Source organism: Ictidomys tridecemlineatus, chromosome X (genome assembly GCF_052094955.1).
Source record: "Ictidomys tridecemlineatus isolate mIctTri1 chromosome X, mIctTri1.hap1, whole genome shotgun sequence".
In the NCBI taxonomy this organism is placed as follows: domain Eukaryota; kingdom Metazoa; phylum Chordata; class Mammalia; order Rodentia; family Sciuridae; genus Ictidomys; species Ictidomys tridecemlineatus.
In genome coordinates, this window is record NC_135493.1 from 66,866,585 (window position 1) to 66,888,244 (window position 21,660).

Here is a 21,660-nt window from a genome sequence, read left to right on the forward strand (position 1 = left end):
TTCATGGAGTTTAATATTTATACATGTTCCCCACAATCCTGAATTAGCTGGCTTGATAGAACAGTGGAATTGCCTGTTGTAAACTCAGTTACAGTATCAGCTAGGTATCAATACCTTAGAATGCTAAGGGAAGGTTCTCCAGGAAGCTGCATATGCTCTAAACCAGCAATCAGTAGATAATGTTTTTTTCTCCCCTACCGGAGATTCATGGGTCCAGGAACCAAGGAATGGAAATGGGAGTGGTACCACACACAAATTCCTCTAGTGACCCACTAGCAAAAATTTTGCTTCCTGACTCTCTGATCTTCTTCTCTGCTGATTTAGATATCTTAGTTCCAAAGGAAAGAAAGTTACAAGAGAAACAGTAATGATCCCATTGAGGTTAAAGTTAAGACTGCCATCCTAGATATTTTGGGATACTCATGCCTCTGAATCAATAGACTCGAATGATTAATCCTGACTACTGAGGGAATATTGGACTACTACACCACAATAGAGGTAAGGAAGAGTATGTCTGGAATCTAGGAGCTCCCTCAGGGCTTCAGTGCTACCATGATCTGTGTGATTAAAGTCAATGGAGAACTACAAAAATCTAATTCAGACAACAAAATTAATAGCCTAGATATTTAAATTATGAAAGTTTGGATCTTCAAACCATGCTAGTTATCATGACCAGCGGAGGTGCTTGCTAAGAGCAAAAGGAATATGGAATGCATAGTGGAAGAAAGCTATGATCATGTGACCAATTTTGAAAGGAGGACTGAAATTATTATGATTATTTCTTCCCTATTTTATTATGACTATGTTTCTATATGCATATAAAATATCATTGTTTAATTATTTTTCTTATTTCTTCACCAAATAACAAAAGATGTATTAACTTTACATTATAGTATTTAAGTATTGTTAACTACCCATTATATTTTTGAAGTTTTAACCATATTAAGAAAAGTAAACAAGGCTGGTACCATAGCACAGTGGTAGAGCACTTGCCTCCCAAGTGTGAAGCACTGGATTCAATCCTCAGCACCACATAAAAATAAATACATAAAAGATATTGTGTCCATGTACAACTAAAAATAAATAAACATAAAAAAGAAACGTAAGCATCACCCAAGAAGGATTACAATATTTTAAATTGCATGCAAGATAGGTGTATCAGGTTAGGTGGAAGTATGACTTTTGTAATGTCTTTATTTGGAGATTATGTTTTAAGGAGGCATATATCAATGTCAAATTGACAATGGGAGGACTGTGATAGTTAATTTTTTGTCAACTTGGCTGTAGTGCCCAGTTATTTGGTCAAACATCAGTCTACATGTTGCTCTGAATACTTTTTTAAATAGAACTAAGATTTAAATCAGTAGATTTTAAATAAAACATATTACTCTTCATAATGTGAATGGATCTCACTTCACCACTTGAGTATTGTAACTTCCTGGGACATTTATATGGAGGGCTTATACACATCTAGTACGTGGTTTTCAGAAACATGACAGAGGTAAGAACAGTTCTTCTTCCTTCTTCCTTCTTTTCTAGACAAACTCTATATATTCAGGTATTGATTGAAACCACTTTGATGTTAATAAAGATCAGATTCTGCAGGGCTGTTGTAAAATACTATTTACATGGATAATTCAAGTAATCAAATTCAAAATGGATTCTTACTGCAGATAGTCTGAAAAGAAATAAAATAATTTTAGTATTCAGAATGTTACCTTTATCCTGGATTCCTAAGTTATAAAATGTATAACAGCAAAACTCAAAAGCTATTCAAATAATTTTTTGTTCTGGTCAACACAGTCACTGAGTGATGCACCTCATAAATAAAATGCTAATTTGCCAAAATGATTGTTAACCATAATTTCCAAAAGAAACAGCTAATGGAGTTCCAGCAAAAAGCCAGGTGAGAAATAGATTGCAGCTTTCTCTCCAGGTCCTCTGGGGCCCCTCTGGCCCCAAATCGGTTGGTGAACTGGGGGACCCAGGGACAGGCCTTGCTTCTGCCCTGCAGATACCCTGAGCTCCTGCTGTGACCAACTGCTGGCTGGCCCAGGGTATGAAGGACCAGTGAGCCTCTCCATCTGCCTGGATGATCTGATGGCAGTGGTGACCTGTCGGACACTGGACCCCATGGTCTGCCAGTTCTCCTGGCCCAGTCCTGTCTGTCCCAGCCAAAGCTGCTGCTGAGGATGCTGAGTACATTTAGAATGCCTGTATATATAATAATGAAAAGCTGCTCTCAACTTTCCCACAAGCTTTTAAAACATTTGCTACATCTGGACATTCTAATTGTTAAGAGGTTGCTGATGTATGATAGGATTAGAAAATAATGTAAACACCCATTTATTTTTAAAGAATCAGAAATTTCTTCTGGAAAAGACTTTGAAATGGAGTTGTTAGAACGCCTCTAGGAGCGACACTTGTTTGTTCAGTGGGACATGGAGAAGACTTTGACTGTAAGAGGAAGAAGGAGGTCGTGTTCCAGACTGGTTATATGTAAAAGACAATTTTTGTATTATAACCATTGTTTTTTTTAAAGAGAGAGAGAGAGAGAGAGAGAGAGAGAGAGAGAGAGAGAGAGAGAGAGAGAATTTTATTTTTTAGTTTTCGGCAGACACAACTTCTTTGTTTGTATGTGGTGCTGAGGATCGAACCCGGGCCGCATGCATGCCAGCGAGTGTGCTACCACTTGAGCCACATCCCCAGCCCAATAACCATTGTTTTGTGTGTGCATTTTATTCCTCATTTCTGTATAGATATTCGACAATGCTAAGTACTTTTTTTGGAAATGTCTAGACTTTCTAGATGTTTTAAAGTTCCTGATATATGTTAAAAGTACAAGTGGGAAACTATAACACTTTTTGTATATTTCTTTTTGTTAAAAATCTTAGGAAATGTTCTGAGGGTACAATAACAAAACCCCCTGTTAAGTAGGACACATTATATGCTGGTTCTCCAGAGCACCATGCCAGTGTGCTTACAATGAGGCAAGAGTAAACATTGTTTCTTACATCTATGGGTTTTGTTTAAATTTGCTGTGTACTTAGTGTATACAAAGGACAAATGAATTCTAATCTACATCTAGTCTTTCTAGATGTTAAAGAAGTTACCAGTGTGTGACAAAAGTAGAAGTAATGAACAAATTTTGTGTGTTTTGTATTAAAAATCCTAGAAAGGATTGTCTTCTGAAAATTTGAGCATTATAGCCCACTAGGTTGGTGAAGGGCCAGAATGCTCATATTTTGAAGACATTTTCAAAATATAACTATTGTTATGTGTGTGCAGTTCATTGAAGACTGTCATATACATTGTAGACAAATTGAGCCCTTACTTGAAACATCTGATCTTTCTAGATGTATAGAAATGCCTGATGTATGTTAAATGTAGAGGTAGTAAAATATCGATTTGTAAATATCTTTTTGCTAAAATTCATAGGAAATACTGTCCTCAGGGAATGGAACTGCTGAACTACCTCTGTGAGTATTATAGGACCATCTGTACTTGTTCAGTGATGTGGAGGAGGTAGGAGGGAAGCAATTGTAAATGGTAATATGTTAGTTCATACTTGAACATTTTCAGATGTCAGTTTTCTGTGTTTTGTGCATTTTATTTTGCTGTGTATATAATGGAAAAATGAGTCAAAATTTTGTAACACCTAGTCTCTAGATGTTAAAGAGATTGATATTGTATGTCCAAGTAGTTAGTAAAATTAGCACATTTTGTACATTGTGTTGAAATTCATAGGAAAGCTTGTCCTCTGCAAATAACTTTTGGATATGAATCTGTTCAACCATCTCTAAGCATTACATATGCATGCACTTGTCCTCTGGACTGAAAGTAGAGAGAAGGAAGTAAGAAAAAAGGTTCAAGGACAAAATGGTCATATTAGAAGATACCTCAGATTATAACCATTGCTATGTGTACAATTTTATTTTCCAGTGCTGTGTACATAGTGGACAGTTTCTTATGTGGAATATCTATTTAGTCCTTCTATATTTTTAGAAGTACTTTATATATTTAAAAGTACAGGTAATAGAATAAAACTTTTAATCTTTTTATAAATAGCTTTTAAAAACTGATGAGAAATACTGTGTTTGGAATTGTTAAACTACCTCTGAACAGAATACCATCCATACTTGGTCATTGGGTTGAAGGAGTTGGGAGAAAAGAAGATGCAAAAGTTATTAGGGTGTACAAGGCAATTTCAGCTTACCCATTTCCCTGTAACGTGCATTTCATTTAACTTTGCTATACTGTATGTATTGTGTATATAATGGACAAAGTAGTCCTAATTTTATAACATCTAGTCTCTAGATATTAAAGAGGTTGCCAATGTATGACAAAGGTAGAATTTGTAAACTAACATTTTGTACACTTTGTATAAAAATTCACAGAAAGGCAGTCTTCTGAAAAGGACTTTTGTAAGTGAAATTGTAACATCACATCTGAGTGACATATGTGCCTATATCATACGTAATATAGGAGACAGAATTGAAAGAAATGAAGGATTCTAGGCCTGAATGATCTGACTTAGAAGACACTTTCAGAAATAACCATTGTTACATGTGTGCAGTTTATTCAACACTACTATGTACATAGTGGACAAATTTAAGTTCTTATTTGAAATATCTAGTCTTCCTAGATGTTTAGAAGTGCTCAAAGTATGTTAAAAGTAGAGGTAGTAAATAAAACATTTCATAGATAAAAAGAAGCAGCTATTGTTAAGCTCTTATCATGTGCCATTTTATTAATTTTTCATAGAAAACATGTGATATGATCATTATTTTCTAGATACACAAAAGTGAGACTATTAATATTGCCAAAGGCAATAAATAGCAGAGAATGAATTTGAACCCAGGTCTCTCTGTCACCCACACAACTCTGCTTTCCAATAATGCCCTTGCCTTCAAAGTGGTTTACCTGCCATCCAAAAGCTTAATGATATGAAGGTGATAATCTTGAGAAGTAATGAAAGTTAAGGTAGGAAAGTACAAAGAAGAAACATTGGAAGGGTCGTGAATGCCAAGCAGGAATTGTGCACATTTTCATCAAGAGCTACTTAGTGTTATATTAAAGTTCTTCAAAAGCAAATATAGGAGATGGAGGTACCAAAGTGGGAGGAAGAGGGATTGGGGCTAAGTAAAACAAATAAGAAATACCGAGGCATTCTCTTTAACAATAGGGAATCCAAGGAAGAAAATAAAATCAAAATAAGCAGATATATTTTGTTTGTTTGTTTGGGTGCTGGGGATTGAACCCAGGGCCTTGTGCATGTGAAGCAAGCACTCTACCAAATGAGCTATATCCCCAACCCCAAAATAAGCAGATATGATGGGGAGCAGAAACAGCTTAGTTTTGTTTGTTTTGTAACTAGGAATTGAACCCAAGGAAGCTTAACCTCTGAGACACATCCCCAGAACTTTTTATGTTTTTATATTCGAGACAGGGTCTTGATAATTTGCTTAGGGCCTCACTAAGTTTCTGAGGCTGGCTTTGAATTTGTGATCCTCCCAAGCAGCTGGGATTACAGGTCACTGGGCCTGGCATTAAATATTTTTTGTTTTCTTTTCTTTTCTTTTTTTTGCTTACTAATCTTTTTATTCTTCTTTTTTATTTGTTTTAATTAGTTATACATGATAGCAGAATGTATTTTGATTCATTGTACACAAATGGAGCACAACTTTTCATTTCTCTGATTCATGATGTAGAATCACACCACATGTGCGGTCATACATGTACCTAGGGTAATGATGTTCATCTCATTCCACCTTTTTCTGCACCCATGCCCTCTTTTCTTCCCTCCTTCCCCTTTGCCCAATCAAAGTTCCTCCATTCTCCCGTTCTTGTGGTTGAATATGATGTGGAGTTACATCAGTCATGTATTCTTATGTGAACACAGGAAAGTTATGTTCAATCCATTCTACTCATTCCCATCCCCCCTTCTATTCATTTCCCTTAAATACCTTTTAAAGCATTACTTTCTAGTTCTTTTTCAGATGATATTACAGGAAAGTTTTTTTTTCAATACTGGAAGAGAAATTAATAAAATTAATTAAATAATAAAATATAAATAATAAAACAAATATTGACTGATCATAAAAACTATGTATTTTGCTCTATGCTGGTTATATTATGAGATATATAAATGAAAAAGGCATAGTCTTTACTGTCAAGAAAAGGAGATAAAATATGTCAAATTGAGAATAAAATACATACAAATTAGTTTGATATTAACACAACCTCAAAGTAGAATAAATTAATGTTATGAGAAGGTTAAAACCTGGAGTATTACTATTGTAACCTTGAAATTTGAGTTTTGTTAGTAAGTGTTTTTTAAATTTCATTTTATTTTTAACAGATATATAAAAATATAAATATCATAAATATATTAATGGGGCATCATATGATCTTACAACACATATATACATTGTGTAAAGTTAAATCTGTGCCCATTCCGATGTCTCTTATATTTTTTCCTACTATTTTCTTTGTTTTGTAACAGTGGTCACCTTCTGAATATGGCCTTCATTCCTCTAAAATTGGGGCTGGGGATGTGGCTCAAGCGGTAGCGCGCTCACCTGGCATGTTCGATCCTCAGCACCACATACCAACAAAGATGTTGTGTCTGCCGAAAACTAAAAAAGAAATAAGTATTAAAAAAATTCTCTTTCTCTTTAAAAACGTTTTTTTTCTCTCTTCTCCCCCTCTCCCCCTCCCAAACAAGATTAGGAAGACAGAGTTATCTGTTATTCGGGAAGGAGATGCCTGCTGAGGACAGGGGAAATGAATATCTCCCAAATTAACAAGTGAATCCTAACACACAGTCAGCGCGCCTTGGGACCCCCTACCAGAGCACACCTGAAATGCAACCCTTGGAGACTTCTTTTAAAACCCATCTGTCCCTCCGGATGAGGAAAACCACAGTGTTTGGGACAGGAGTTCCCTGTGTTTCTCCTTTGCTAGCAAAACAATAAACATTCTTTTTCCTTTTTCTCTAAACCATGTCCTCATTATTAAATTGGCATTGATTGGCATTGGGGGCAGGGACCAAGCTTTCAGTTACAGTGTGGGGTATTACATTTAGGTCCTTAACCATTTCAGTTGATTTTTGTAACTGATAAGAGACAGGGGTTCAGTTTAATTCTTCTGTATATGGATATGCAATTTTCCCAGCACCATTTACTTAAGAGACTGTCCTTTCTCTAATGTAGAGCCTAAGCACGTTTGTGAAAAACCAGTCAGCTATAGATGTGTGGGTTTATTCCCAAGCCCTCCATGCTGTTCAATTTATATGCTGATATCATGGTGTTTTGGTTACTACCACTATTGTAGCATGTTTTTTAATATTTTTTTCCTTTTATCTTCTTTTTATTCATTTATTTTAGTTATACATGATATTAGAATTCATTTTGACAAATTATAAAAGTATGCAATATAATTTGGTCTAATTCAGTCCCCTTCTCCTTTCCCTTCCCCTCATCCCTTCCCCTGTTACCTTCCCTCTACTCTACTTGTCTTTCCGCTATTTACTTATTTTTCTAAATTAGTGTTGTGTGGATATACATGATGGTGAAATTCACTGTGATATTTGACATGAGATAATACAGTGCCTCCTGCTTGGTTGTTGTTACTCAAAATGGCTTTGTCTATTCAGGGGGGTTAGTGATTATAAAATTTTAGGATTTTTTTCCCTAGTACTGTGAAAAAAGGTCATTGGTATTTTTATTAACTCTGTAGATTGTTTCAAGTACTATGTACATTTTAAGAACATTGATTCTTCCAAATGAAATTCTATCATTTGCAGCAACATGGATGAACTGGTGGACAATAAAGAAATAATCTAGGCACAGAAAAACAAGTGTTGCATGTTCTTTCTCATATGTGAAAGCTAAAATGAGTTAACCTGAAAGTAGAGTAGTGATTACTAGAGATTAGGAAAGGGGTGAGAGGGTGGGAAAAGGGTGGGTTTTGATCAGTGTATGCTGTATGTATATAAAAATGTTACATTGGAAACTATTAATTTGTACAATTAAAACACACCAATTAAAAATTGATTCTTCCAATCAATGAATAAGATTTCTTTCTCTCTGTGTGTGCATATGTGCGTATCCTTTTTGATTTCTTTCATCTATGTTTTATAATTTTCATTGTACAGCTCTTTTACCTCTTTGGTTAACTTCATTCCTAGGTATATTATTTTCTTCAGAGCTATTATAAATAGAATTGCTTTCTTGATTTCTCTTTCAAATAATACACTATTGCATATAGCAGGGCTATTGATTTTTGTGTATTGAGGTTCTGTCCTGCAACTTTGCTGAATTTGTTTATTATCTCTAAAGTTTTTTGTTGGAGACTTCAATGTTTTCTATATATCATATCATGTCATCTGCAAACATAACAATTTGACTTCCTTTTTTTTTTACCAATATGGATACCCATTATTTCTTTCTTTCTTCATTGCTCTGGCGAAGACTTCCAGCATTATATTGAAAAACAAAAATTGGTGAAAGCAGTCATCCTTGTTTTGTGCCAGATCTTATAGAGGAAAAAAACCTCAACCTTTCCATTCAGGATATTAGCTATTTGCCGCAGTCTGGCTGGGCACAAATCACGAGCCACTCAAGCAGGAACAAACTTTATTTCTGAACTCCCAAGAACCCCACGCCCGTGGCCTTCCCCCAGGACACACCACACACCAACTGGAAATCCCTCCTCTGGCATTTCCCCAACCAACGGGAACTCCCCAGGAATCCCTGCTAGAACTCTAAAGTAGCCAGCGCTTGAGGCAGACAGCAGGAGTCTAACATACAATTGAATATACAGCTTAACATAACCAACATCATCTCAATGGCTTGCAGGCGTCACCTCTCAACCACTCCATTCTGGCAAAAATGCCATGCGACATTCTGACTCAGCTATGGCTCTCAGCAGCTATTGGTTTATATCTGGTTTTTATTGTGTTGAAATACATTCCTTCTCTACAATTTTTTTCAGTATTTTTATTATGAAACAATATTAAATTTTATTAAATGTATTTTCTTCGTCTAATGATAAAATCAAATGTAGTTTTATCTTCATTCTTTTGATATAATGTCTCATGTTTATTTTTTGGTTGGTTGGTTGGTACCAGGGATTGAACCCAGGGGTGCTTAACCACTGAGCCACATCCTCAGCCTTTTTCATTTTTTATTTTGGGACAGGGTCACACTAAGTTACCTAGGGCCTCGCTAAATTGCTGAGGCTGGCCTTTAACTTGACATCCTCTTGCCTCAGCCTCCCAAGCTGATGGGATTACAGGCATGTGCCACCATGCTGGCTCTCGTGTTTTTGGATTTGTGTATCCCTAGATAAATTCTACTTGATCACAGTGAATATTTTTTTAAAAGTAATGTTGGATTTGACTTGCTATTATTTTACCTCTGTATTCATGAAGGTGTTAGCCTGCAAGTTTCTTTATAAATTTATTTTCTTTTTCTTTCCTTTCTTCCCAGTACTAGGGAATGAAGCAAGGACCTACACATTCTAGGCACTCTACCACTGAGTTATATCTCCAGTCCTGTAGTTTTCTTTTTTGTCTTGTGTCCTTGTCTGGTTTTGGTATCATAGTACTGCTGGCCTCATAGAAGAATCCCTCTACTTCATTTTTTTTCCTTTGGATAATTAAAGAAAAAGATGGTATCAGTTCTTCATTAAATATTTGGTAGAACTCAGCAATGAAGCCATCTAGTTCTGGAATTTTCTTTTATGGGAGTTATTTTTATTACTGATTTAATCTCATTACTTGTTATTGGTTTCTTTCTTTATGATGCAGTCTTGGCAAACTGTTATGTGCCTAGGAATTTGACCATTTTTTCTGTGTATCAAATTTGTTGGTTTAATGCAGTTCATTATAACCTCCAGTGATTTCTTTTTTAATTTTTGAGGTATCAGTTGTAATGTCTACCTTGTCATCTCTTATTTTATTTATTTGAACCTTCTCTTTTTCTTAATCTACCTAAGGGTTTGTCCATTTTAATTATCTTATTGAATAACCAGTTATTCATTTTATTCATCTTTTGCAATATTGCATTACTGTTTGTGTCTAATTTATTTCTACTCTGATATTTATTCTTTTTCCCTTCTACTGATTTTGGGTTTAGTTTCTTGCCCTCCTATTTCCTAGAGATGAAGTGAGGTGTTGTTTGAGATCTTTCTTTTCTTTTCTTTCTTTCTTTTTTTTTTTTTTGTACCAGGGATTGAACTCTGGGGCACTCGACCACTGAGCCATATCCCCAGCCTAGTTTGTATTTTATTTAGAGACAGGGTCTCACCAAGTTGCTTAGCACCTCACCATTGCTGAGGCTGGCTTTGAACTGGTGATCCTCCTGTCTCAGCCTCCCAAGCAGGTGGAATTACAGGAATAAACCACCATGCCCAACTCTGCTTTTTCAATATATGTGTTGATTGATGTAAATTTTCCTCTTGGTATTTCTTTTTCTGTAACCCATAAGTTTTGAGTATGTCATCTCCATTTTGATTTGTCTAAAGAATTTGTTTTTAATCTCCTTTTTGATTACTTCATTGATCCATTGGATGTTTAAAACTGAACTGTTTCATTTTCATGTATTTGTATGGTTTTCAATTTATCTTGTTATCGATTTCTAGATTTATTGTTCTGTAATTGAAAAAGATATTTTCTGTAATTTTACATTTTTAAAATTTATTGAGACTTGTTTTATGGCCTATCATATGACCTCTGATGGAGAATGCTCCACATACTAATGAGAAGAATGTGTATTCTGCAATTGTTGGGTAGAATTTTCTGTAAGTTTCTGTTAGGTCCATTTGGTCTTAGGTGCAAGTTAACACTACAGTTTCTTTGTTGATTTTCTGTCAGGATGAACTATCCAATGTGGAAATTGGGTTGTTAATTTCTCCAACTTTTTTTTTGTATTGGAGTCTATCTCCTCCTTTTAGTTCTATTAATATTTGCTTTATATATTTAGGTGCTCTAATTTTGGGTATATTTCCATTTGCATGTAATATGTATTTTTTTTCTTTTTATGGTACTGTGGATTGAACCCAGGGCATTGTGCATGCTAAGCAGGCACACTAACCTTTTTTATTTTGAGACAGGATCTCAAAGTTTTCCAGACTAGCCTCAAAATTGCAACCCTCCTCCTCAGCCTCCCAAGTAGCTGAGATTCTGGGCATGCAGCACTATTCCCAGCCATTTGCATGTAATATCTTGTTACATCCCTTCAACTTTCAACCTATGCATATGTTTAGAGGTGAAGCAAGTTAATTGTGAACAATATATTTTGAGGTGATATTGTTTTATCTATTCAGTTACTCTATGTCTTTTAATTTGACGACTTTATCTATTTATATTCCAGATGATTAAAAATATATAAGGTCTAACTACATCCATTTCATAACTTGTTTTCCAGTTTTATTTTAGTTTTTCACTTTTTCTCACTTTCTAACAGTCTTCCTTTGTGATTAAATAATTTGTTCTATTAGAGTATTTTGATTCCTTGTTTATTATTTTTTGTGTGTCTATTAAACATTTTTCTTTTGTGATTATTATAAGGCTTAAAAACAACTTTTGAATATAACAAGCTGTTTTAGAATAAGAGCAACTTAACATTTTATAAAGACTAGAAAAAAAGAAACAGAAAATGTGCTAATAAAGAATTTCATAGCAGAAAATTTACAGGTCAAAGGAGAGTGCCCATTCTTATTGACTTTTTGATGCTACCTTTTATAACTTTCTCTATTGCCAATCTCTTAAAGTATTAATGTAGTTATTACTTCAATTATTTCATTTTTTAGTCTTCATATCAAAGATATGAATGATTTACGCACTATGTTTACAATATTAAAGCATTCTGAATTTGTCTCTATACTTACTATTACCAGGAAGTTTTATATCTTCCCATGTTTTGTTCTTATTCATCATCTCTTTCAGTTTGATGTATTCCTTTTAGCATTTTTTTGCAGGAAAGGTCTGTTAGAGACATATTCTCTCAGCTTTTGTTTGCATGGGGATTTTATCCCCTCCCATTTCTAAAAGAAAGTCTTACTTTGTACAGTAATCTTGGTTGGCAGACTTTTTTTCCTTTCAGTACTATGAAAATCTTATGGCACTCTTCCCTGACCTGTAAGGTTTCTGTTAAGACTGCTGTTGGGCAAATTTAAATACATTTGTGAATTATCTATTTCTTTTCTCTTGTTGCCTTGAGAATGTTCTCCTTATCTATAACCTTTGAGAGCTTGATTATAATATGTCTTGGGTAGATCTGATTGATATAAATTTGAATGGTCACCTTTGGCCTTCCAGTACCTGGATATTTTTTATCTTTCTCCTGGTTTAGGAAGGTTTCCGTTATGATCTCTTTGAATAAACTTTCTATCCCTTCGGCATTTTCAAGTTCCTCTTGAGCCACAATAATCCAAATATTAGCTCTTTTACTAGTGTCCCAAAGCTCCCATAAGCTTAACTCATTCATCGTCATTCTTTTTCTCCTTCAACTGTGTATTTTCAAATGCCTGTCTTTAAGCTCATTAATTGTCTTCTGTTTGATCTATCCTGCTGTTAATGCCTCTATCACTTTTAAATTTCACTTAATGTATTTTTCAGGTCAAGGGTTTCTGTTTTTTATTATTTTTATTATTGCTTCCATTTGCAATTGGATTAAATTCTACAATCAAAAGATGTTAGAGATGGGTGAATAGGAAAAAAAGATCTAACTATATGCTGTCTACAAGTGATGCACTTTAAAATTAGTCACTTACATTGTTAAATTGTGTGTTGTGTGGAGATATGAATATGTACCAATAAATCCTATAAATATATACAATTATAATACACCAATAAAATGTGGAAAGAAAACTAAATAAATAAATAAAATTTAGTCACTTATAGGGCTGGGGTGGCTCAGTGGTAGAGCACTTGCCTAGCATGTGTGAGGCACTGGATTCAATCCTCAGCACTGCATATAAATAAATAAATAAAAATAAAGGTCCCCGACAACTTAAAAAAATTTAGTCACTTATAGACTGAAAGTGAAAAAGACTGGAGAAAGGCATTCCATGTAAGACACAACCAAAAGACAGCAGGGGTGTATACTTGTATTAAACAAAAGAGACTTAAAACCTATAAAAGAGACAAATAAGATCATTATACAAAGAAAAAATCATCAGGAAGATATAATACATAGAAATATATAGTACCCAATACTAGAGCACTAAATATATAAAGAAAACATTGACAGATCAGGAGATATAAATGGACAACAATACAATAATAGCAGACATCAGTATCTACTTTAACAAGGAAAGGAATTTTCACATAGAAGATCACTAAGGAAACAGCAGATTTGAGCTACATGATAGACCAAATGAAAACTCTCTCTCTCTCTCTCTCTCTCTCTCTCTCTCTCTCTCTCTATATATATATATATATATATATATATATATATATATATATATATAACTTTATATCCAACAAAACAGAATATAAATTCTTCTCCAGTGTTCACAAAACATTCTCCAGGACAGATCACATGTTAAGTCATAAGACAAAATCTCAACAAATTTAAGATTGAGTCATCCAAATATCTATTTTGAACACAATGAAATGGAACAACTAGAAATCAACAACAGAAGGAAAACTCGAAAAAATGCAAATGTGTGGAAAGGAAACAATACAATATGGAACAACTATTGAATCAAAAAAGCAATCAAAAGGGAAATTAGAAAATATCTTGACATAAATGAAAATAGAGCATACCAAAACCTATGTGATACAGCAAAAGCAGTACAAAATAGAAAATTTATCATAATAAATGCTTACATTAAGAAAGAAGAAAGATATCACCTAAATTTAAAACTCAAAGAATTATGAAAAGAAAAACTAAACAAAGTTAGCAGAAGAGAACAAAATAACAAAGATTAGAGCAGAAACCAATTAAATAGAGAACAGCAAAAGAACAGGAAAAAAATCAATAAATCTAGGACTTGGTTTTTTGAAAAGAAAGGAAATTGACAAACTCTTATTTATAATTATTTTTTTCTTAAAAATAGATAACAAAGTAAAAAACGAAACAAGCATTAAAATTGATGCCATGGAAAAAAAAGATCATTAAAAACTTCATATCTGTCTCTTTATTTTAGATCCCATATCCATGTATGATCACACAATATTTTTCTTTTGGGGTAGCAGAAAGTAGAAAAAGAAAGGTTACAGTTCATAAAGCAGCAGATATGTAAGTTGGACAAGGAATCTAATATACAATATAAGGACTACAGTTAATACAATCATATTATACTTAGGATTCCTGTTAAATAAATGGATTTTAGCTATTCTTGTGACAAACAAAAGACAGGCAAACATGTGAGATGATGAATATGTTAATATGCTTCACTAAAGTGACTGCAAATGACTGCTTTACTATCTATACATATCTTATAACATGTTAAATATATTAAATGTACACAATAAATTTTACTTTTAAGATTTTGGCTTAAATTAATGAGTTTTGTTTAAATTAATTATCTCTGGGTCTAACAAGTAAGAAGCTGGTAGTCATCATCCTGTTCTAACAAATAAGAAGTTGTACAAACTGAAAAATCAACAATTCTTCTTAGATCTATCAGGGAGGTAGGGTCAAAGGGCAAGCCACTGCTCAAAATTGGAGACTGACAGGCAAATGTAGATAATCATGGCTTGCCAGAACAGAAATTCACAAACACAAATGTGCACAGATATCAATGCTGAGGTAGAAAAAACTTGAACTATAACTGATGAATTACTTGAGGCCAAGCATGTGCAAGTTTGAGAGTTTAAAAATGCCAGGAAATCATCAGGGATCTCCATATATTTGAGAGTTTTATCTGAGATTCTCACTACGAATATTGAAGAAAAAATCTCTCTGTGCTTCCAGCAGAGTAAGGGGGAAATTAATCACTTTTAAATACACCAGAGCATTCTGCCTTTCTTAACAATCATCTCTCAGGAGAAACTATTTAACCAGAGCCTAAACTGCTATGCTTTCATCACAGCCTAAATGATCCGGGAGAAAGGAAATACCCAATTCAGCTTATTTTAGCCATCAATGTAAGGGAAAGCAAATAAACAATTCTAGCCACCTCTAGCCTTCTACGAGGAAGAAATGTAGAAATGTCCAACTCTAGCCCACTATAGCCATACTGTCACACCAAAGAGAAGGATAAAAACTGAGAAATGTGTGTGAAGTTCACAGTCCAAGGGAACTAAGAGGTTGAGACCTACTCATAGAACTATAAAATACTTACTTCCCTCCACACCTTACCACTGCATGACTAGCAACCTATTTAAACAAGTTCTTTGGGGCTGGTGGGTTGTAGCTCAGGGATATAGTTGCTTGCCTAGCATATGTGAGGCCCCCCAGTACAGCATAAATTAAATAAATAAATAAATAAATAAATCAACAAATTCCTTTTATTGGTAGTAAAAGGCAAAAAACAGTTGAATATACAGAGCATCAGAACCAGACTCATGTATGGAATGGAATTTAAAACAACTTTGGTTAATATGCTAAGAAGTTTACTGGATCAAGTAGACAGTAGACAATATGTTAGAACAGATGGGAAAGATTAAAAAATATATAGGTGAAAAATGCTAAAAAATTAAGAATACCTTTGATTGGCTCATTAGTGGACTGGACTTGGCTAAGGAAAGAATTCATGAGGTTGAACATATCTCAATAAAAACTGCCAAAACTGAAAAGCAAAGAGGAAAAACACTAGAAAAAAATATTTAAGAACTGTGTAACAACTACAAACAGTGTAACATACATGTGAAAGGAATATTAGAAGAAGAAAGGAATAATAGCAATCTATGAAGCAATAATAACTGAGAATTTCCCTCAAATTAATGTTAGAAACTAAGGGCTGGGATTGTGGCTCAGCAGTAGAGTGCTCTCGTAACGTGTGTGATGCCCTGGGTTCGATCCTCAGAACCACACACAAATAAATAAAATAAAGGTATTGTGTCCACCTACAACTAAAAATATATTTAAAAATTAATGTTAAACACTAAACCACAGTTCTGGGAAATTCAGAGATTTTGTATTTAATTATGTATGTGTTATATGTCTATGTGTGTGTATGCTTATATATAAAGAAAATGAAAGACAGCGATGATATAAGGGAGGGGAGGGAAGAATTAGTATTCTTATTAAAAGGTACTCACACTACCTGTGAGATGTTATAGTGTTATTTAAACATGGACATGGATTATGTGTAAATGTTTATAGCAAACTCCAAAACAAACACCTAAAATTTTTAAAAACGATAAAGAAATACAACTAATACAGCAAGTACTCAGTTAAAACTACAAGAGGCAGAAAAAGTGAAAGATAAAAAAAGAAAAAAGAGGAGCTATGGATATAGCTCAGTTGGTAGAGTGCTTGACTTGCATGTATAAGGCTCCGAGTTCAATCACCACCCTTCTTATCTTTTTTGTTTCCCTGCTTTCCTATGTACATATATAAATATACCACAGTGAATTTCACCTCTCTCTATATATACATATCTATAATTCATTGATTTAAAAAAATCTATAAATAAAAATTCACTGAAAATTAAGCATCAAATAGAAAACACTAAAAACTGTAGCAGATATTAAGTTAACAGCAATAATCCTTAAATCTTGAATGTCAGTGATTTAAAGCACCAATTAAAAGAAAAATATTATCAAAAACAAGACCAAACTATCTAAATGTTGCATATAAGAAGCCCACTTTTGGGGCTGGGGATGTGGCTCAAGCAGTAACACACTCACCTGGCATGGGTTCGATCCTCAGCACCACGTAAAAATAAAATAATGTTGTGTCCACTGAAAACTGAAAAATATTAAAAATATTCTCTCTCTCTCTCTCTCTCTCTCTCTCTCTCTCTCTCTCTCTCTCTCTCTCTCTCTCTCTCTCTTTAAAAAAAAAAAAAGAAGAAGCCCACTTTAATTGGCCCCAGTGCGCTCACCTTGTCTGTCTGGCCTGCCATAATCAAGGCAATTCTCATCTTAAACAGCCATGGGGAGCCTCAACTCTCCAAGTTCTACCAGATCTACGCTGAAGATAACACAACAGCAAATTATCAGGGAGACTGCATTTGGTATTAAAAACAGATGAAAATGTTCCTAATTTCCTAGAAGGAGGATTTTGATAATCGGTCTTAATCTGTGTAATTTACTGTGACTGAGGGAGTTAAATCTAATTAATTGGGGCATCTGACAACACACTGATTTATAGACATTATACAACATTATATTTTGTCTTCTGTGTAGACTCTTCAGAAGGTGAATTTGGCATTTTAAATCTAATTCAACTATTCATGGAAATATTAGACAAATGTTTGGAAATATCTGTGAACTGGACAATGTTCACAATATTCTTACACAAATGCTGTTGGAGGAATGGTATTGGAGACCAATATGCATGAGATTGTTATACAAATTGATGCACAAAAACAAACTGGAGAAATCTGAAGCTGGCTTAGCAGGAGTTCTAGCCCATGTTGTATCAGCTGTAAAGAATATGAATCTTAAAAAAAAAGAATATGAATCTTCCTGAAATCCCAAGAAATATTAACAATAATGATATCAGTATAGAAGTGCCAAACCTGCTCTCTTTTAAATAAAATATTTATAAGGCCACTCCCGCCAGACCTGGTGGCGTATGCCTGTAATCCCAGCAACTAAGGAGCCTGAGGCAGGAGGATTTGGAGTTCAAAGTCAGCCTCAAGGAAGAAGAGACCTAAGCAACTCAGTGAGACCCTGTCTCTAAATAAAAATACAAAATAGGGCTGGGGATGTGGCTTGTAACCACCCCCGCAAAAGGCACTCCCAGGTAAAAAATTCAGGGAAGAAAGTTATCTAAGTTTACCTTGCAATTGTTTATCAAAAATAAAAGAGAAGAGCAGGGTGCCCAAGTGCCCTGAGACCCACCTGTATTTAATCCCAGTGGCTTCAGAGGCTGAGGCAGGAGGACTGCGAGTTCAAAACCAGAGTTAGCAATTTGGCGAGGCCCTAATCAATTTAATGGGACCCTGTCTCTAATAAGATTTTTTAAAAAATGGTTGAGGGTGTGGCTCAGTGGTTTAATACCCCTGGGTTCAATCCCCAGTACCAAAAAAAAAAAAAAAATTAAAAAAGAGTCTTGACTTTTGCTCTTGGATTTAAGTACTATATAGAAATTATATAAAATCAGTATGGATGTTCAATGTTGCTTTTCTTGCACAGTGATTTTAAAGACATTGAGTAGCTCCAGTGTGATTTTTTTTCTTTTTTACACTGCATTCCTATTCCCACCTAAAGTATGCCTCTGTGTATTGGCTAGAATTTTGAACAGTAAACTATTTCTTTAATTCTGTATAACACAAAATTCACTTATATGGATCACAAGTGCAAAATTCCTTATTTCTTCTATTTGTCACAATTATTATTTAAAGAACCAGATGTGTATTACATGAAAACATTATGACTTTTTTCTCTTAGTTTAAATAAACTTCAAGGTAACTGGGGGAAAAACAGAAATCCACTTTAAATATAAAGAAAAAAGTAAATGGATGAAGGAAGATATTCTGTGTTAATACTAATCAAAATAATAAAGTAGTACAGTACTCCTCTCTCCCCTGCCCCTTCCTGTTCCGCTTGTCTACAAGGGATATGCTCTATGACCCTCAGTGAATGACTAAAACCCACAGATTGTACCAAATCATATATATATTTATCGATATAAACCATATATATATTTATTGATATATATGTATTGTTTTTTCCTACATGTATATACCTGTGGTAAAGTTTAATTTACAAGTGACATTCAGTAAGAGATTAACAACAATAAGTTACCATAGATTTTAGCAACTTCAGTACACAACTTTCTTCCTTATTTAGTTGAGACCTATTTTTTTTTTTTTTTTACTTAAAGGAAGCAATTTACAGCTTATGTTTGACATATCTGAAAGGCCATCATCACTGCTCTTGTACTTTGGAGCCATTAAATAAGGGTTACATGCACACAAGCACTACATTACCACACCAATCTTATAACTAAGACAGCTACTAAGTGACTAACAGGCAGGTAGCATATACAACATGGATACAGTAAACAAAGGGATGATTCACATCCCAGGCAGGACAGAACAGGTTAGCACATGTTTAAGTATATTATTCAGAACAGTTGCAATTTAAAACTTGTAAAATATTGATTTTTGGAATTTTCCATTTGCTATTTCCAGATGACAGTTGACTGGATAACTGATACCATGAAAATCAAACCAGAGATAAAGGGGGAATACTGTAGCCATATTATCAGACTAAGGAAAGCTATCAAGAATAAAGAGAAGCCAGGTGCATTGGTGCATGCCTGTTATCCCAGCGGCTCAGGAGGTTGAGACAGGAGGATCACGAGTTCAAAGCCAGCCTTAGCAGCCTCACTAAGCCAGCCTCACTAAGCAACTGAGCGACCCTCAGTGACTGCCTTTTTAGAGGCCTTGTCTCTAAATAAAATACAAAAATTGAGTTGGGGGAGAGAGGTGAGGTTGTGGTAGAGTACTGGGCTAGCCCATGCAAGGCACTGGGTTCGATCCTTAGCACCACATAAAAATGGATGGATAAAATTAAGGTATTGTGTCTAACTACAACTAAAGAAAAATATATATTAAAAAAAATAAGGCTGGGGATGTGGCTCAGTGGTCAAGTGCCACTTAGTTCAATCCCTGGTACCAAAAAAAAAAAAAAAAAAGAAAAAGAAAGAAAAAGAAAAAAGAGGGGCACTTCACAGTGATACAGGGGTCAATTTGCCAAGAAGACATAACATCCCTTAACCTGTATGTGCCTAATAACACATCATCAAATATTTGAGCCAACAACTGATAAAACTGCAAAGAGAAATAGATGGATTCACTATTATATTTGGAGGTTTCAATACACTTCTATTAAGAATGGACAGATAAAGCAGGCAGAAAATCATTAAGAACATTCCTGAACTCAACAACACTATCATTTAGCTGGATACAATGGACAACTATATACCCCTTCATCAACAACAACATAATACATTCTTCTCAAGTCTGGTGGAATATACATCAAGAAAGAGCACATTCTAGAAAATAAAATACACATTAAATTTTTTAAAGAATAGAAATCATACAATTACAGCATCAGAACACAATGGAATTAAAACATAAATCATTAAAAGAAAGCTGAACAATCCCCAAACACATGGAGCTTAAACTGGACATTTACAAATAGCATATGGGCCAATATATAAATCTCAAGAGAAATTTTAAAACATTTGGAAAATGAAAATATAAATCATCAAAATTTTGTGGTATAGCAAAAGTAGTGTTACATAGGGAAGTTTATAAAACTGAATGCATATATTAGAAAAGAACAAAGAGTTAAAATCAACCACCTAAGCTCCCATCCTAGGAAACTAGAAAAAGAAGAGTAAATTAAATCCAAAATAATCAGAAGAAAAGAAATAATAAATATTAAAACCAAAATCAATGAAATTAAAAATGAGAAACAGAAAATTAATGAAAAAAACACTATTTCTTTGAAAAGATCAACAAAATTTATAAGCCTCTAACCAGGCTAATGAAGAAAAAAAGATAAATTCTGTAATTTTTTTAAAAGAATTAAAACTGCTCCTTCTCAAACTGGTCCAAAAAATTGAAGAGGAGGGAATAGTTCCAAACTTATTTTATGAGGCCAGCATTACCCTAATACCAAAACCAGACAAGGACACTAGGAAGAAAAGGAAAATTACAAGCCAATATTCCTTATAAAAATAGATGCAGGGGCTGGGGTTGTGGCTCATTGGTAGAGTGCTTGCCTAGCATGTGTGAGGCCCTGGGTTCGATCCTCAGCACCACATAAAAATAATAAAATAATAAAGGTATTGTGTCCATCTACAACTAAAAAAATTATTCTAAAAGATGCAAAAATCTTCAAGAAAATAATAACAATCCTAATTCAACAGCATATTTAAAAAATCATTCACTATGATCAAATGAGATTTATCCCAGGAATGTACAGATGTTTCCATATATGCAAATCTATAAACATGATACATCATATTAGCAGAATGAAGGACAAAAATCATATGATCATTCAATAGATGTGGAAAAAATATTTGATCATGTCAATGCCTTTGCATGATAAAAACCCTCAACAAATTAGCTATAGAAGGAATGTAACTAAACACAATAAAGAACATATGTAACAGACCCAAAGTTAACATCATACTCAAAAGTGCAAAACTATCTTAGAGAATCTAGAAAAAGGTAAAGATGTCCAATTTCACCAAAAAGGAAATAATTATCAACCAAATTAGAAAGGGGAAAAGTTAATTGTCTCTGTAAATGGCATGATTTATATATAGAAAACCTTGAAGATTCCACCAAAATGCTATTAAAACTAATCTATGATCAATAAAGTTGTAGGACAATAAACAAAAATCAATTATATCCTATAAACTAACAATAAAGCAAAAATAGAAATTAAGAAAATAATCCTATTAGAGTAGTATCAAGAAGAATAAAATACTTAGGAATCAATTTATCAAAGGAGTTGAAAGATTACACACTGACAAATATAAAACAAGGATAGTGTACAACTAGAGAAAT

The 21,660-nt window shown here is 34.0% G+C and overlaps 1 pseudogene; it reads left to right on the forward strand.

Annotated features, from left to right (window-relative positions):
- The first annotated feature begins 1,847 nt into the window (after positions 1–1,847).
- LOC101977105 (AP-3 complex subunit sigma-1 pseudogene) lies at positions 1,848–17,664 on the forward strand (annotated as a pseudogene).
- The last annotated feature ends 3,996 nt before the right edge of the window (positions 17,665–21,660 follow it).